Raw genomic sequence first — 17,116 nt, 5'->3', positions numbered from 1 at the left:
AGAGAGAGAGAGAGAGAGAGAGAGAGAGAGAGAGAGAGAGAGAGAGAACCTACTATTTTCTTTTATTATACCATTATATTGGTGTACATAATTTTTGTATAATGTATAAATCAAATACAAAGTACAAAATTTGCTGGTACTTATTGCACAGGTTCTCCTTTTTTATGTACCAGCGGTCATATGTACTCATTCTTTTATAATGGACGAAAATTGCAAAATTACATATTTAATATTACATTACCGATGACATGTGATTCCGTTTGTTTTGTAATTGGATGTTTTGCTGTTTTTCCTACACCACCGATAGAACAGCACGGCATTGTTATAGATATTATATTTATTACAATAAATATAGAATATTTTTTTGGAATATACGGCGACGTACACACAGGTCAGTAGTTGGCCTGTCTATATTTCAGTGCAAACGAGAGTTGATAATAAGAGCTGTATCGCTAATGTGTTACCAGGAATATATGCCTTATTTCGTCTCTATTTCTGGTTATATACTCGATGCTTACTGTATGTACACTATGCATGTTGTACTATTATTATGGCAAATAAATTTAGTCTCCTGTAAGTCTTCCATTAAAATAAATAAAAGATACAATTTTATTTTGTAAAGCAACCAGTTCCATGTTAGTATTGTTTCATTGTATCGGAGAAAAGTTATGTTCTGTAAAAGTGGAAGTTGGTCGAATTTAATAAACACTTTTTAATTAAAATTTACCATTTTTAACCGACTTCAAAAAAGGAGGAGGCTCTAAATTCGACTGTATGTTCTTTTTTTTGTATGTATGTTACGCTATAACTCCGGTATTTGTGAACCGATTTTCATGATTCTTTTTTTGTTGGAAAGGGGGTACTTCCATAGCGGTCCCATTTCATTTTGAAGAAAATCATCCACCTCTAACACACTAAAACACCTGTACACGCATGAAGATTCATTTTTATAAATAGCGCCTAAACTTTAATTTAGGAGCAAGTATTTTAATGGTTGAATTTGCTATTTCTCCTATTCAAGGCGTTTTTCTGTCGATATACTTTGAGTAGTGAGAATCGATTTTTATTTTCTCCAGTGTCAAGTCCTGTATAGTAGCGACCTAGGGGATATTTCAATAAAATTTAGCAAATAGACGTAATTCCACGTACTTTTGAGGTCGGTTTTTTGGTACTCTGTACCGAGATTATATGACTTATCCAATGCAAATTCTAGACGTACGACGTACCTACACAAAACATATAATGTTGGGTTGTCTAGTGAGTTACTTCTTTTTTATTTTAAATTAACATTTAAACACAAGCACAAGCACATGGTGTACATGTGCCAACACCACCATGTGCCAATACAATTATGCGATTTCATTAAAACACTTTTTGTATGAAGAGGCTGTTTGCATTCATGATGTCTTTAAATATATACATTTAAATAATACAAATGAAATAATGAACAAATATTGTCTTTTCTGTAACGTGCCCATATTTGTACATATTTTTTAATTAAATTAACTTTTTTTGTATGTTTTACACAATGAAATGATACTAATTAAGTATTAATAAAAAATTGTTAATACATAGTTAGTATCATTGTTGTCTTAATTGTATCATGGGAAAATTGTTGTTTATTTTATAATTTTTTTATTTAAAACTCATGCGTGGTCAACAATTTTCCCATACTGAAACTAATAACATAAATAAAAAAACAACCTCAAAAATTCGTCCAATTACATCTATTTGCCAAATTTTATTGAAATCAGTTACCGATTTACCGGTTAGTTTGCCACCCTACACATAGACGAATTGAGAACCTCCTCCTTTTTTTGAAGTTGATTAAAAGCGACCTAATGTTTCAGAAGACAGTTTCTCAGCATTTTGTAAAACACATAGCATGCGCAATTACTGGAGGGTCTAGATCATTATGTACATTATATAACCGTATCGTGTACATAATATAACATTTGTGATCATATTCTTTTCACCTGTTCAAACTCACTGTTAAAGCAACTGTCGATTTATTAATTACGTTTTCGGTTTTCACAGGGAGCAGAGGAAAAATTCCTAATCTTCGATTTGATTTTAGAGGGGTAAATCTACTTTAAAGTTAAAAATTAAATAGTAACTACACGATATATTCAAGCTCAGGCGTTAATCAGAAACATAAAACAATAAAGTTTCCTCGATAGATAAAAATCACGAAATAACTACTAATTTTTACATTTTTTCGATTTACTCTAGAAATGCTACGGGTTATTAGGACAAAAATTAGATAATTATTGATATTTATACATGGTCGACTAGTGTCGTTACGGATTTTTTAAATCCCTTTAGTTTTAGAGTTATTCTGCTAAAACAAATTTGGAACTTACGACATTTTTAATGCGCAAAAGACAACATCTCCTGTCGCATGTCACGGGAACTTCAAGCATATAATTATTTGTTTCACAAATTAGTCACTATCGCTTCGTTGCGACGAGAGGACGTTGACAAAATTTGCAGCTGAACTGTTCAATTGTCATCGTAAATTATCAATATTGATGGCTAATTGTCGAAGGAAAGTTTGTGAATTACCTACCTACGTTGAACGGTAAAATAAAAAAATATTATTTTCATGTGCATAAGCGCACTTAGAACTTACGAATTATGATTTCATCAGTAATAGGATTGAAAATTCACCGGTATAAGAATGAAGGTCGTGAAGACGATTTTAGTTCTTATTATGTGCTAAATAACATTTGAATTAGTTTATTCCTGCTTTTGCGGGCCACACTATTGATATGACGATACCATTTACATGTTTTACATTACATATTATAAATACATAATATTTGTAGAAATGACAGTATGATTTTGATCTAATTGATTGTTAGGTTACCTCTGCAAAACACACACAAAATCCAGAAAGGACTTAGTACAGACAGAGAATAAATAGTTGGTATCGTTTTTTTTTATTACGAGAACTGATTTTGATATTGAACAAAATAATTACATGGTAGGTATTTTACATTAGAGCAAAAGAAATTTAAATGAAATAAATAAAAATTTAAATTTAAAGAAATTTAATAGTACATTGATAACACAATTATTGTATTGGTTTTTGTCTTTGACTCGACAAGAAGAAGATTAGAGCAATCTGTTTATTTTCGTGTTTATTCTATTTACCAAACAATTACGAGTATAATAGGTATCGTACTTTATGAAATTTCATTACAGACACCAATTTTGTGCGAAACAGAAAAAACTATGGAGTCGCCAATAGGACTAATAAATTTGCAACCGGTTCCAGTACAGTAAGTATTGTATTATGTTTATACAGACTGATAAAAAAGCTACTGACCATTTTAAAGGAGCACACTGTATAATGGAAATAAAAAATACATGTTCCGTTTTTTTTTTCAAATACCTAACACATCAATAAGTTATGACGTCTCAAAGTTTTATATCTTAAATTTTATTTAATATCTTAAATTTTCATGAATTTCGTGGGAAGATTCCAGAAATTCAGTTTCCAGAATATATCGGAAATAAAGCATAAATCATACTGTCATTTTTACAAATATTATATGTATCGAGTTCTTAGATTTCGCGATTGTTACATATAGGAAATGAAACTATTTTTCCGGATTTAAATCGCGTATATTAATTTTTCCAAACAAACCGACGTGTCGGGCCCTTTACAGGTCCCATGGTCACGGTTGACTGAGGTGATACAGTCTTCAAAGTTATGTCTAATATTAATGCAAACCATCCTATTTTTTCACTATAGTTACTAATTAAATACCTTGTTTTAAATTGTACAAAGAAAACATTCCAATTTACGCTACATTAAGTTTTACAAATATTCTATTATACTCTTATTGAATGAATTTTTATTAAGTTCAATTTATTATTAATTATAATAGAAATTAGAATAAACTAAAACATATTAACTAGTTCTGCAGTCTTATGTCTGTTTGGGACTTTTCATCAGAGGAAATACTGGAACCCAAACTGGTGGTACGGAGAAACCATCTTCCCTGTTGAAATTAGGATGTTTTTAATTTCAATGGCCTCTTGCAGCATCCTGGGTAGATAACGGACTTCACCACCAACCACAGTAATCGACAGTAATCATCTGGTAGGGGAATCCGAAGTAACTTTAAAGTGGATTTACCGTTCTAAAATCAAATCCAAGATTAGGAATTTTTCCTCTGCTCCCTCTTAATGGAACGTGGCCGGATTAAAGCCGACAATTTGAGCCTTGCTTAATTTTCCAGCTAGCACGTGAAACGCTTGATTTCAAAAATAAGGGAAGTAAGGGGACGGAATATCTCTACAGTGTTTTTTTAATAGGGACAGTATGAGGTCGGTCTGGGTCGATCTGGGTATTTGCGCAGTAGTCTGCCTTTGAGAATTTATCAAGTGTATGTATTTATTATGCATTTTCAATAATCATTTTATTTTCATTATATTCCTAGTTTCGTCGTTTTATATTATAAACTATAAGTGTTATGGTTTTTAGGCACTTATAATCACCGGTCAGGGTGACAAAGACAAAGAAAGTATCTGTCCAGAAACGAATTCAAGAAGTTTTGGATATAATGAAATGGCGCTGATGCAGAAAATCGACAGATTCATTATAGTTCTGTGTACAGAACTATAATGAATCAGTAGCGAGTACCATAGACAATAGAATTTTGGTTAAAACTAAAAAGAGCCCCTTTGTGATATGGTTTATGAAATTATAATCACGCAAAGTGACACTTTCTTTCTAAAGGACTATCCACACACATCAGGGCCGTGCCCGAGACGTGGACGGGGCGTGCTAGTTTGTATGCACTGCGGGGCCGTGCCGGCGCCGCACTATGCGGAGGTGCCTAAGAGAGCCTGGCCATAAATACATTTTGTAAAAATCGGCGCAGGTACTCGTATTATACCTCAAACTGTAGCTAAGAAGTTAATCTACTATATAATACATAAATTATGCACGTGGTTGGTACTGGTTTATAAAAAAGATCATCTGAACACGATCATTCCTAAACTGCCATAAAACAATCTGAATTTGTATTTTTTTCATGATTATTTTCTAGGCAGTTTGCATTGTAAACTATGCAAGTATTATACCATCATAGAAAGCTCATACTATGGTCTTTTGACTAGTTTGCATAAAAATGCTATATATTTGTAAATATATTTACTAGAAATTTTTATCTCGTGACGTATCTTTTTTGCGTACCTGAAACTTTCAATTAGAGTTTTGACAGTTGCCGAAATTTGCCGAAGGTCTGTATATTATGTTATTTGATAGGAAATTTAATATTATAATAAAAGAAGAAAAAAAAAGTTGCGATTTCGTTGCACAACATATATTAATCTTTTATGGCATAAAACAGTAAAAAACGCTACAAATACGTAGGTGATGCTATTTGACTTCTTGCTTATTATAGGTCTTATTTGTGATATTTTATTAATTGCGGTTTACGTTAAGATAATGTATCGCATGTTTCCCACCATTTTTTAGTTCACATACATACTCAATTATCAATTATACATATCGTCAACCGCATAACCACATAATGATACTTAGTTATTTTTACCACAATTTTGCACACGTTTCAAGTCAATATTTTTATATAAAATAGGGATTCTGAATACTCAATAATTATATACTGTTTTTCGTTAGTCATTGTTGTTACTTAAAGTGTACTAACCTACCCATCTACCTTCTTCGAAACAATGAGTCAATTCAACTGCACCAGACGTGACTTATGTCTTGTTTTAATTGAAAGTGACGGGAATTATGTTGTTGCTTTGACAAGTTATATACGGGATAATTTTACCAACTTTTCCGAGGCAAATATCGCTAAGATTGTAGCAAGTGTACAAAAAAATCTTATTACAAACTTTCGTCAGCGTTACACGAAATCTGGCAGAAAAAAGGAAATATTTTTAAACAAGAATAGCGCGTGGTTGGACGTCATATTTACTGTGAATCTGGAAGAACCTACTTGTGAATCTGGAAGAACCTACTTGTGAATCTGAACCTTCGACATCGACAGGAAAGCGAGGACGCCCTTCGAAAACCTACGAAGACAGTTCCGATAGAACACAAAGACGAAAAAACAAGGAGTTGCTTGAAACATGTAGCCTTGATTTTATACTGAATTCATATCTTCAGGCATTGAGATCTCAAGGGGAAACCGAAGAAGCATTAATTGTCGAAATTTTACGAGTATTGCCCTTGGAAAAAAAAAGTGATATACGTCAAAATCTTCTAAACGAACCGGCACATTTAACAGCGTACTCTAAAGATGAAGCTCTTAGTATTTTCATCGAGTTGGACCTTAATATGGCACAGTATGATAACATGAGGAGTTACTTAATCGCGAAGAATTGCTTATTATATCCATCATACAAATCAATTCAGGAAGCTAAAGGAAAGTGCTACCCACCAAGATCAAGCATAGAAATTGATAATATTAAAGCAAAGGTGAAACTTCAAGATCTGCTGGATCACACTATGGCAAGAATTTTACAAATAGATGGTGTATACAAAGTTGGCAAAACACATTTAATGGTTTATTCAAAATGGGGCTGTGATGGTTCAAGCGGACAAAGTGAATACAAGCAGGTGTTAGCGGAAGAAAGTGAGTTAATCTCTGACACTAATTTATTTATAGCTTCATTAGTGACTCTGAAACTTGTAAATATTAATACAAATGAAACTGTGTGGGGAAAACCCTGTTCCATCATCAGTAAGATTTTGTAGGCCCATTTTAATAGAGTTTTCAAAGGAGACACCTGAGAAGACAAGAAGTGTAGTTAATGAAATTGAAGCTCAAAAGGACGCTCTTACACCAACTTTAGTCAACATAAATGGAGAAGGTATCGAAATTAAACATACATTATTTTTAACCATGGTCGACGGGAAAGTGGCTCAAGTTTTGTCGGAAACTTCATCAGGTGCTGTATGCACAATTTGTGGTGCAAGACCTACAGAGATGAATAATTTAGAAAAAGTGCAAAATAAACCAATTGAAGAAAATGCTTATCAGTATGGGTTATCGACTTTGCATTGCTGGATTCGATTTATGGAGTTAATTTTACATGTATCATATAACCTAGACTTCGAAAAATGGTCTGCTACAACAAATGAAAACAAAGATTTGAAAAAACAAAAGAAGGCATATGTACAAAGAAGGTTCAGAGAAGAACTTGGTTTAAATATAGATAAACCTAAACAAGGTACGGGTAACAGCAATGACGGTAATACAGCTAGAAAATTTTTTCAAAATTATCAGTGCAGTGCAGAAATTACTGGTGTGGACGAGGAATTGATTAAACGATTTTATGTTTTACTTCAAGTTATGTCAAGTGGAAAAGTTATTAATGCTACAAAATTCGGTCAGTATGCTTTGGATACAGCACAAAGATATGTTAATAAATATATGTGGTATTATATGCCATCATCTGTCCATAAAGTCCTAATTCACGGGGAAAGCGTCATTCGGCATTATTCAGTGTTACCCCTAGGACAACTTTCAGAAGATGCCCAGGAATCAAGGAACAAAGACTATAAACGATTTAGACTTCATCATGCTAGAAAATGCTCTAGAATAGCTACAAATGAAGATGTTTTACATACACTTTTGTATACTTCGGACCCTTACATAACAAGTTTAAGAAAACCATCTAGTAAAAAGTCTATGGAACTTATAGATGAAGCTTTAGAGCTAGTTGAATAATACAGTGTTTTTTTTAGTTAATAGTACTTAATAATAGCAGAAGTAATTTTAAGAGTTTAATTTGTGATTATTGTATCATTTAAGGTCAAATTCTTTAAATATAGTCGTACATTTCTGAAAATTTTTCGACATTTCAAGTTTGCTTTTTTTTTAAGACAATAAAACCTCGTTTATATCCATTAATTGTATATTATTCAAAAGTACACTTATTCAAGAACTCACAAAAAAAAAAATCAGCAGCATATCTATAAAAACATGGAAGTTATGGATTTATGACCCGAAACCGACTCGATCTCCACACCGTGCGCCGGCCCGGACACGGACATGTGTGAATGAGTTCATACAAAATGTACACAACGATATTTTTTTGAGCCCCTGACGAAGCACGGCCCGTCCACGTCCCGGATATGTGTGAATAGACTTTTAATAATTCGAATCCAGTTATGTAAATATTCCATTAATAAAGGATTGACATTGTAGCGGTTTTCACTCAAACTTCAAATATGGATCAATTCCCAAGATTTAAGACCTTGAATGTCTAGTTGAGAAGTTAGTTATAAAATTAAGTCATTCGTTCCAGTCTGATTCTTTGCAACGTTCCGAAAATCTCGTGCAAAGAGTGGTACCGGTTTTCCAATCCAAATTATTTACTTTTATTGTTAGATTTTTTTATCACAAACTGTACACTCTGGAGTACGAATGCCTTTCTTTCCATATTTTAAAGCGTACTATTTCGTGTGGTTGTTTACAAAGCGTAAGAATATGGGAATTAGTGGAACATCTAAGAAAAATTGTTTTCCAAATAGAGATACAAAAGCCCTAATGTACATTTTACGCACAAATATACTACATAGGTAAACTCTGTTGAGCGCTAAAACAAAACCTTCACGGCAGTTGTCTCCACGTTCATAGACGAGGGTCACAGTCACAGATCTTGGGATCTGAATGTCCTAAACAATATTGCTGTTAGTAACATCATGTCTGGACAGAATTGGTAGCTTGTGGTTCCCACAATTTTGATATCGACCAATCCGAAGATTTTTTATGCCTAGGGACGAATATGCGGAAAATATCGGTAAACTTAGGGAAAATTTCGACCATGTACAAAGTTCTTTAATAAAGTCGCATGATAGAAATTGAATTGTGGTGTGATGTGGTCCTTATAATCTTCGTCGTAAAAAGTATGACTATAAAGTTGGTGATATTGTTCGGCGAAAAACTTATTATCAGAGTGACAAGGGAAAGCGATTCTCTAAAAAACTACCTCCTAAGCGTTGCATTAAAGGTATATTATCACTTTTCATATATGATTTCATTTGTCCATATGCATGGGTCTGGGCTCTTGGCAAATTAAAGATTTTAAATTGAGAAATAATACTTGTTAAATTGTACTAAAGTAAATTGTAGAACATATTTTCTCTTCCTTTTCTTCAATGTTTACATTGAACCTAGTCTATTTTAACATGCTAGTAGGTTGACATTTTTTGCATGGCTTCTATCAATTTGTATTTTAATTGAAAACGACAACGAAATGAATTATTTCAGCCTTGTCGTTTGGCTTGTCTAGAAAAATAAAAAAACTAAAAACTATCAAAAAAAAAATGAAAACGCATGTAGAAATTTGTCAGATATTTACATAGACATACACACATATACACATACACCTATCACATGTAGACACACAAATGCGCATACTCTAATATAGTCCATTTGTTTATAAGTCGCTTCATTTAAAAAAATATAGTAATTAAAAACTAATGTCCAAATCTATGAATACCTACAACGGAATTCAGTTATAATATGTTATAAATATATATTTCAATTTGTTACACTGTTCTTTGATAAACAATATTTTAAGTCGCTTCGTTTTGGCATCAAATGACTTTCTATATAACGTAAAAAATAAATTGTAATCTGACAAACTTTGTAATTGGCTATGTAAGTAGATTATTCAGAATTGTAAAACGATTTTAAAAGCTGTAAAGTTTGCAAACAAAATAAATAAATAAATTTAAAATTTTTTTTAGCTGTGTATTCACTAATTTTGTTCAAATTGTTTTTAGAATTAGGGTTAGATATTTAAATACGTAGTACGTTTATTTAAATAAAGAAGTGTAATAAAACTTTTAAGTAGTCAAATACTTTACACCTTAAGTGGTTTACTATAAGTATGGTTTTAAATTGTTTTAATAGTTTGCATTAACACAATGTGAAAATATATCAAGTAAATCGCTTTAATGCTATTACGACGTTATAAAGGTTTATTTAAAGAAATTAAGCGCAAAGGTAAAAACAATTTTCAGTCAACAGCTAATCTTATATTGCAAAACTAAAAAAAAAGCCAGTTAAACTGCTACTGCGCTCGTCACCCTGAGACTTACGCTGACAAGTCTCATGTGCCTGTAATTTCACCTTGTTTATTACTTTGTGATTTAAAGCTCTGAGTGGCACTACAACTGTACCACCAGGCACACGACTTGTTCATCCCGTCACTTAATATTATAAAAAAAAAAAATTGGGCCAGCATGGTGGACTGTGGCCTAAACCATCCTCAAAGAGGAGACCCGTGCCCAGTAGTGTGACGTATAATGGGTTAATGGCGACGATTTTGTTTACAAATTTCGAATAACATAAAAAGTAGTTATTAAGCAGTTTTAATCGATTTGGTTTGAATGTAAATAAAATTTCTGCACACGTAATGTGTGGATTTAATGTTTAATCAGCTTTAATTTTTTTTAGGCAAATAACATATTTCTTACTTAATGTTTTACATAATAAGTAATAAGAAATAAATTATTTACATTAAACACTATTCGTAAGTTTTTTTTTTTAATACACTTGTACATCATCATATTTAAATTATGGTATTAATCGAATTCCTACTAATCATAACGTAAGTAAGCACGTACTTATTGAGTCAAACATTTAAATTTCAAAGTAACACTTACCATTTACGATAAAGTCACATTTAGTCCAAGTATCATGATAAAACCGTTAAATTAGAAAAAAATAAAAACAAGAAAATTATATTTAAATTTGAATCGCGCACACTTGTGATGCCGTACGTTACAATCGCGTTCTACCAGCGACTGATCAAGTTGTAGTGACGTACGCGCATTTCGCTTCACAGCATATTTCATGTTAACAGTAAATCATTTTCAAATATTATCACCACTGTCAGAATTTATTACGCTTATGTTCTAAAATTTTTGAAGATAAATGTGTCAACACATCATTTTACAAAAGAATTTGTTACAATAATACTGATAATGACACTGCTTTGACTATAAGTTATATTACTTTTTAGTCTACTTCATAAAATAACCACAATTTGATCGTTGTTTTTTTGTCTGTGTATGATACACGATTATATTTGTGAACCGATTTCGAGGATTATTTTTTTGTCGGAAAGTTGGTACCTCAATAGTGGTCTCAAATAAATTTGTAGAAAATATTCCACATCTAAGACGACCGCGAGTGGCGGCGCGATGTCGACAGCGATACGGGCGGTAATAGTGGCCTGTTCTCGGTGCCAGCGACCAGATCGCTTAGCTTAGCTATATTCTTGCAAATATCGAGCCAGAATTGGAATCACACTTTAATTATGAACGAATAGTATGTCTGTTCTCATCTTTTTTTTATAGTAATTAATAATTCTTCTGTTTTTATGTTTGCTGTTCCTTATTGACGGTCTTTCTAAAACGGCAGAAATTATATCTTCCGACGATATTTTGAAATTTGATTGCTCGAAAAATAGGAATGGGTAATTAATAAGACGACACTATGACTATTCGAACGCGCATTCGTCGCTCGACTAGAGTGCGACGCTTGTGTACCGCCGCCCGCACTGCTGCCGTCGAGAACAACATAATGCAAACTAAGGCATTTTGGTCAAATCGCGCAAGCCGCCACCCGCATCGCTGTCGCCACCGCGTCGCCGCCCGCTTTCCGTTTAGTTTGTAAACTAAGCGTAGCAAATTAGGGGATCAATGCGGTTTATTTGATTTCACCCACTCTTCGTTAATCGATTTCAATAAAAATTGATATTACTCCACAAACTTTTGAGGTCGGCTTATTTTTATAAAAATGTAAGTTAACTTAATAATTATTAAATGAAAATACTACCCACTGGTTTGTTGTTATTATTGATACAAAGTATGAAACAATACAGAAAAATTATTTGATTTGACTGGACTAGAACCAGCATTTGTTACTTTAACTATATTAATGTTTATGTTAGTGATAATCCGAATATCTCTTGATATTGTATTTTACATGTATTGCTGCGACATTGATAACATCAAAGAAATGATATTCTATTCTGATAATTTACACATCAAGTTATTATTGAGGCGGCTATTTTAGCTCTGTATAAGTGCATACCAATGTATGTAATTATGTTATTAACATATTATTCCTTTTTTTATCTGTACATAGTACACCTAAATAATGAACTTTTAAAATAAATTACATATTACCAAAAAATAGTGAAGATCTTTCAACTAGATAACAATATATTTATTACACAGAATCTTAAGAATGAACTAAGTTCACACTTGTTCAATGATTTACTGATTGTCGGAAGAAGAAATACTGTGACATTAGCGTCATTACTCATTATTACTGTAGAACGATAATAAAGATTGTACGAGTATCTATACGATATCATTGCATCACAGTCATCAATTGGTTCGCATTTTAGCTTCTATATGCTTGCTTATCAGAGCGTAAGGACTAAATTGCCGTGTTCGAAAATTCAGTTGTGTTACCTATTACGATTATACATACATAGACTTGAGGTTTATAACATTTTCTAGTTTTTTAAGGACCTAAATAGGTTTCAATTATAATTATTAATACAAAAATAAACACACAAAATTCCTTCGCCCTGGCAGGACTCGAACCTGTGACTGTGCCAAACCGGGGCCTCCGCTCTACCAACAGAGCTACAAATCGAGACAGCAGGTCTTACGAATTTTTTGATATGTTTGTTATAGATATATATAGATCTTTGGTTTTTTCAGTTTTTTTTATGATACTAAGTGACGGGACGAACAAGTCGTGTGCCTGATGGTAAGCGACACGCCTGTCCATAACAGTTGCAGTGCCACTCAGAACTTGTAATCTCATAGATCTTTGAGGCATTGCGCCCGTCACCTTGAGACAAGTCTCACGTGCCTGTGATTGCAACAGCACCCTTATGTTTCCGAACCGGAACCGTAAAGCTCACATTACTGCTTGGTGGCAGAAATAGGTAAGGTGTTAGTACCTCCCTGGACGAACTCTTTCACAAGGAGCTCTACTGCTAGTAAAATATATCGCGGTCTTTATGTTAATAATTAACACAGTCTTTATATTAAAAGAAACTAGTGTAGTTATTTCATGCATCAATTTAAATTTTATCTCTTATTATTTATAGTATAGTCTTTTATTCTACAGAATTGCTTTTTTATCGTTTATTTTTGCTATTTCTTACGAAAAGTTAATATCCACTAAACTAAAATGTATTGTACTGACCCCATAGTCAAAATCGTTGGCATTAATGGTAAATCACCTCCTTCAGAAGGAACCACGGCTGTCAGATGGCGGGGAAATCGCAATGCTCCGAATATTCGGAATCTGAAGAAATGAAGAAACCCTATAATAAAGCTGCCAAGAGCAAATACGTGTTACGCAGAGCCAAGATCGACCATGTGTGCTGCATAGGGGCCAAGCTTGCCTCTTTTCCAACAAACAGCAAGTCCTTTTGGTCCCTGGCCAAAGCGGTCGACTAAAACTTTAGTAGCCACTCATTACCACCTCTGTTGAGGCCAGACGTCTCGCCGGTCCATACTGCGGAAGAGAAGGCGAATGTCTGCGCCTCACTCTTTCAGAGAGTTCGCGTCTGGATGCCGCAGGATACCTATCACCTACTTTACCTCAGGCTGGCTGCACTATGGCGCCAGTTCATATACGTCAAAAAGAAGTACTCAGAACTCTGCGAAGTCTAGACGCGCATAAAGCTAGCGGGCCAGATGGAATTCCAGCAATAGTCCTGCGTAACTGTGCGCCTGAGTTGTCTCCTATTCTCACACGCCTGTACCTCACTTGAGACTGGTGTAACTACATCCAGATCGTGAAAGCTTACTAATGTGCAACCAGTGCCTAAAACAGGAAGCAGAGCTGACTCTGTCAACTACAGACCTATTTCAGTCACTTCCATACTCTGCAAGCTATGGAACGGACTTTGAAGACAACGATCTCCTCAGTGATCGCCGGGTCGATCTACTGGGGATCTTCTTGTGTACGCCTTTCATTTATGGAGCAAGGCTATAGAAGGGCATGGCGAAGCTATTGCGGTTGCGAAGACAATTCTAAGACCTTGACAGGGTCTGGTACGCAAGCTTCCCTCTTATGGGCTTTCCACTGACCTTTGCAATTGGATTTCGGAATTCTTGAGTGAACGTTCGATTCGAGTGGTTTTAGAAGGCTACTCTTTCGGACATAGGGCCATGCCGGAGTTCGCAACCCTCCGCAACCCTCTTTCTGCTGCATATAAATAATGACATGTTGATTCCAGGTGCCTTTGGGAATGCTGATGACGGCACAGTTGTGGACAGATACTTGACCAATGCAAGGGTTAGTGGAGAAGAAATCCAGTCTTGTCGAGAGTCCATGGTTAGTCGTTTGAATCTGACACTTAAGGCAGTCTCTGACTGAGGCGACGCCAATCTTGTCAAATTTAATGCTATCAAAATGCAGGCATATCTTTTCTCCACTAAACGGAGTCCCTATCACCTGACTTCGACTTTTCGTGATATATCCATACCGATAGCCGACTGTCTTCACCTACTTGGAATGGACCTGTCGTCCAATCTGAACTTTGGCAGATACATTGAATCCATGGTCAAAAATGCAGCCAAGAAGCTTGGCATCCTTACCAAGGTGAGGCGTTACTTCACACTGGGACAGTTGCTTCAGCTGTACCAAGCACAACAGTACTTAATGCTGCTACTTATGGGATGGCTCTGCTAAATACCAACTGGCTACCTTGGATTCAATAGTATGCGTGGTAAGAGGCTTATAGGTGACTCGGAATTAGTAGAGGCGATGTTGCAGAGCCTTGAACACCGCTGTGGAGTTGTCAGCTTATCGGTATTCTACAGGATATGTCACGGAGAGAATGCGAAGTAATTGCATAATTTGATTTTGCCTTCCCCTTTCCATCATCGGGGGACTAGATGTGGGCTGGGGTTCCACCCCTATGTTGTGGATATTCCCAGAATTCGCACGAAGCGTTTCGCTGCCATATTTATTTGGCGAGCAGCTAGAGAGTAAAATTCCCTGCCTGCAGACTTGTTCCCTGAACACTATAACTTGGAACTTTTCAAGGGGAGAGTGAAAAGGCATTATATAGGTGTGCATGCTATATCCTCGACTTGATTGTCACTTTCCATGGAAAGATGTGAGATGTGAGATGGAGTTCAAATGCGCACTTAAAAAACAGGAAACATCACAGAATGTCTTGTGTTCAGTGCTTACACTTTACCATCCCCAAATTCCCAAATTTTACATTTTTTTAAATAAACTGACATAATGATCCAAGAACATAATGCTTTTACTCATTTTTTATCTAAAATACAAATTTTTAAGACAAAAATTTGCATTTTTCTTTTTCATAAAATACCGACAAAAACTTAATTAGTAATTTTAATATATTCTTAACCTCACTAAACCGAAAAGGCTTTGCGCCACTGCGTGCATCACCCTGACACATAAGTTGACATTTCCCTGTAATTTCACCAAAATTGTAGTGATCACAACAGTAAAAATTACTGGTTGAAGTGATGAATGGCTGCACAGATCTTAAATGAGCTTCTCTCATATTAATAGTAATAATAACCATCCATCCAACCAAGCCCTTGGTTCATCGCAGACCATATCTTTGCTCCTGGTCTACGTAGTTGTCAAAACAACTTTAATTAAAACCCTGGTCTCAAGACCCTGGCCAACTGTGCCATAGCAAGTCAACTCATATTTTTATACTATCACTGATGAGTCTAATCAATTATACCACATATCTTTCTATGATCTTTCCGCAGCCCACTCTTCACCTACTTTAGAGACAAAGTACATTTTGTTTTTCTCTCTTTTTGATAGTTTAGCTACATTATTAACAATTAACATTAATTGTTTTGTTACCATCAATTTATTAAAAAAAAAACCGTAACTTACCAACAATTATTATTTATTTCTTAAATTAATAATTTCAATACTCACTGAAAGAGACTATTGATGGGATAATACTAGCAAACATAACACACAAACAAACAATGTTTGGGACCTATATAAAAAAAAGACTTTTTTACTTATTTACAGTTAAATAATAAGAATAAAGTGTGTGGTAAAAAGTAAGTTACCTGAACCAGTTAACACTAGTAAAGTCTAACTTGAACATTTTCGGTGTCCCGTGGTTTGTGCAATACAAATTCAGGTGAAAGGTGGTTGAAGTTGTGCAGTTTCGTCACGATTTTAACAATAGCTTAGACTAGATAACTTTTAACACGGTAACCGAAAATGCAACACTATAATAAGTAACATAATCCATACCTTTTGAAGACAGTTCTTTTATTATGCAGCTGTGGTTCAGCAAAAACACAACATTTAAGTTTCTTCAACACATTTTTGTACATGTAAATTTAAGTTTTCATGTAAAAAAAATCAATATTTCAGTGATATTCAGGAAATAAACATTGAATTTCAGGCATATTTCAGGCCACCTCAAGTCGAGAGCTGTCAACGTCAGATTGACGTTTACCGTATAAGTTTTAGTGTGTTAGTGATGTCCTCGATCTAAATAACGGTAGTTCATTGTGAGTGAAATATTTAATTAGGCAAATTCTCCTGGCCGAGCAAAATGCTATGTATTTTAAATATGAAACACAAAATACTTTCATGAAATGTATTTCAAATACAAAACACAATACCATCACTTTTTAGTGATGATATTGTGTTTTGTATTTTAAATACAAACAAGAAAGTATGCAAAATATCAGCTACAAAAATACTTCATTATTACATATTTCAAATTGTAATTGCTACCTATTGTGCTGCATTTTTTGATTTTTTGTAAAACCACTTGCACTGCACTAATGGCCTTTTTATATTGTGTATAATAAACTATAATCTAAGGCTATAAGATTGCTCAAACGCCTTTATTTCCTGGCTATCTTATTTACGGTTGTTTAGTGCCATACACAGTTTCATATCATAAAATATTATTGCTTCACAGAATTCCACTGCAGACTTGCGACGACGAAGATATTGTAAAAATTATTGTTTTAGAATTTTTAAGAATCAGCGTTCAGTTCACAATCATTATAGTCTTGTCTAGAACGAAAAGAAATAAGTCACTCAAT

The 17,116-nt window shown here is 34.1% G+C and overlaps 1 protein-coding gene across 2 annotated transcripts in view; it reads right to left on the bottom strand.

The window, feature by feature from the left end:
• Nucleotides 1–16,469, bottom strand: part of LOC113228555 (sodium-independent sulfate anion transporter-like) — a 90,448-nt gene extending 73,979 nt beyond the window's left edge. The window contains exon 1 of one of the 2 annotated variants that reach the window (XM_026461903.1): nt 16,308–16,469. The gene's annotated coding sequence lies outside the window, so the exon portion shown is untranslated. Of the gene's footprint in view, nt 1–13,235; nt 13,294–16,307 lie in introns of those variants that run through there. The other variant, XM_026461904.1, reaches the window with a different exon arrangement.
• Between the last annotated feature and the right edge of the window lie 647 nt (nt 16,470–17,116).

Source organism: Hyposmocoma kahamanoa, unplaced genomic scaffold, assembly GCF_003589595.1.
Source record: "Hyposmocoma kahamanoa isolate Upper Pololo Valley unplaced genomic scaffold, ASM358959v1 232, whole genome shotgun sequence".
Lineage (NCBI taxonomy): Eukaryota > Metazoa > Arthropoda > Insecta > Lepidoptera > Cosmopterigidae > Hyposmocoma > Hyposmocoma kahamanoa.
This window is presented reverse-complemented; position numbering and strand designations above follow the sequence as displayed.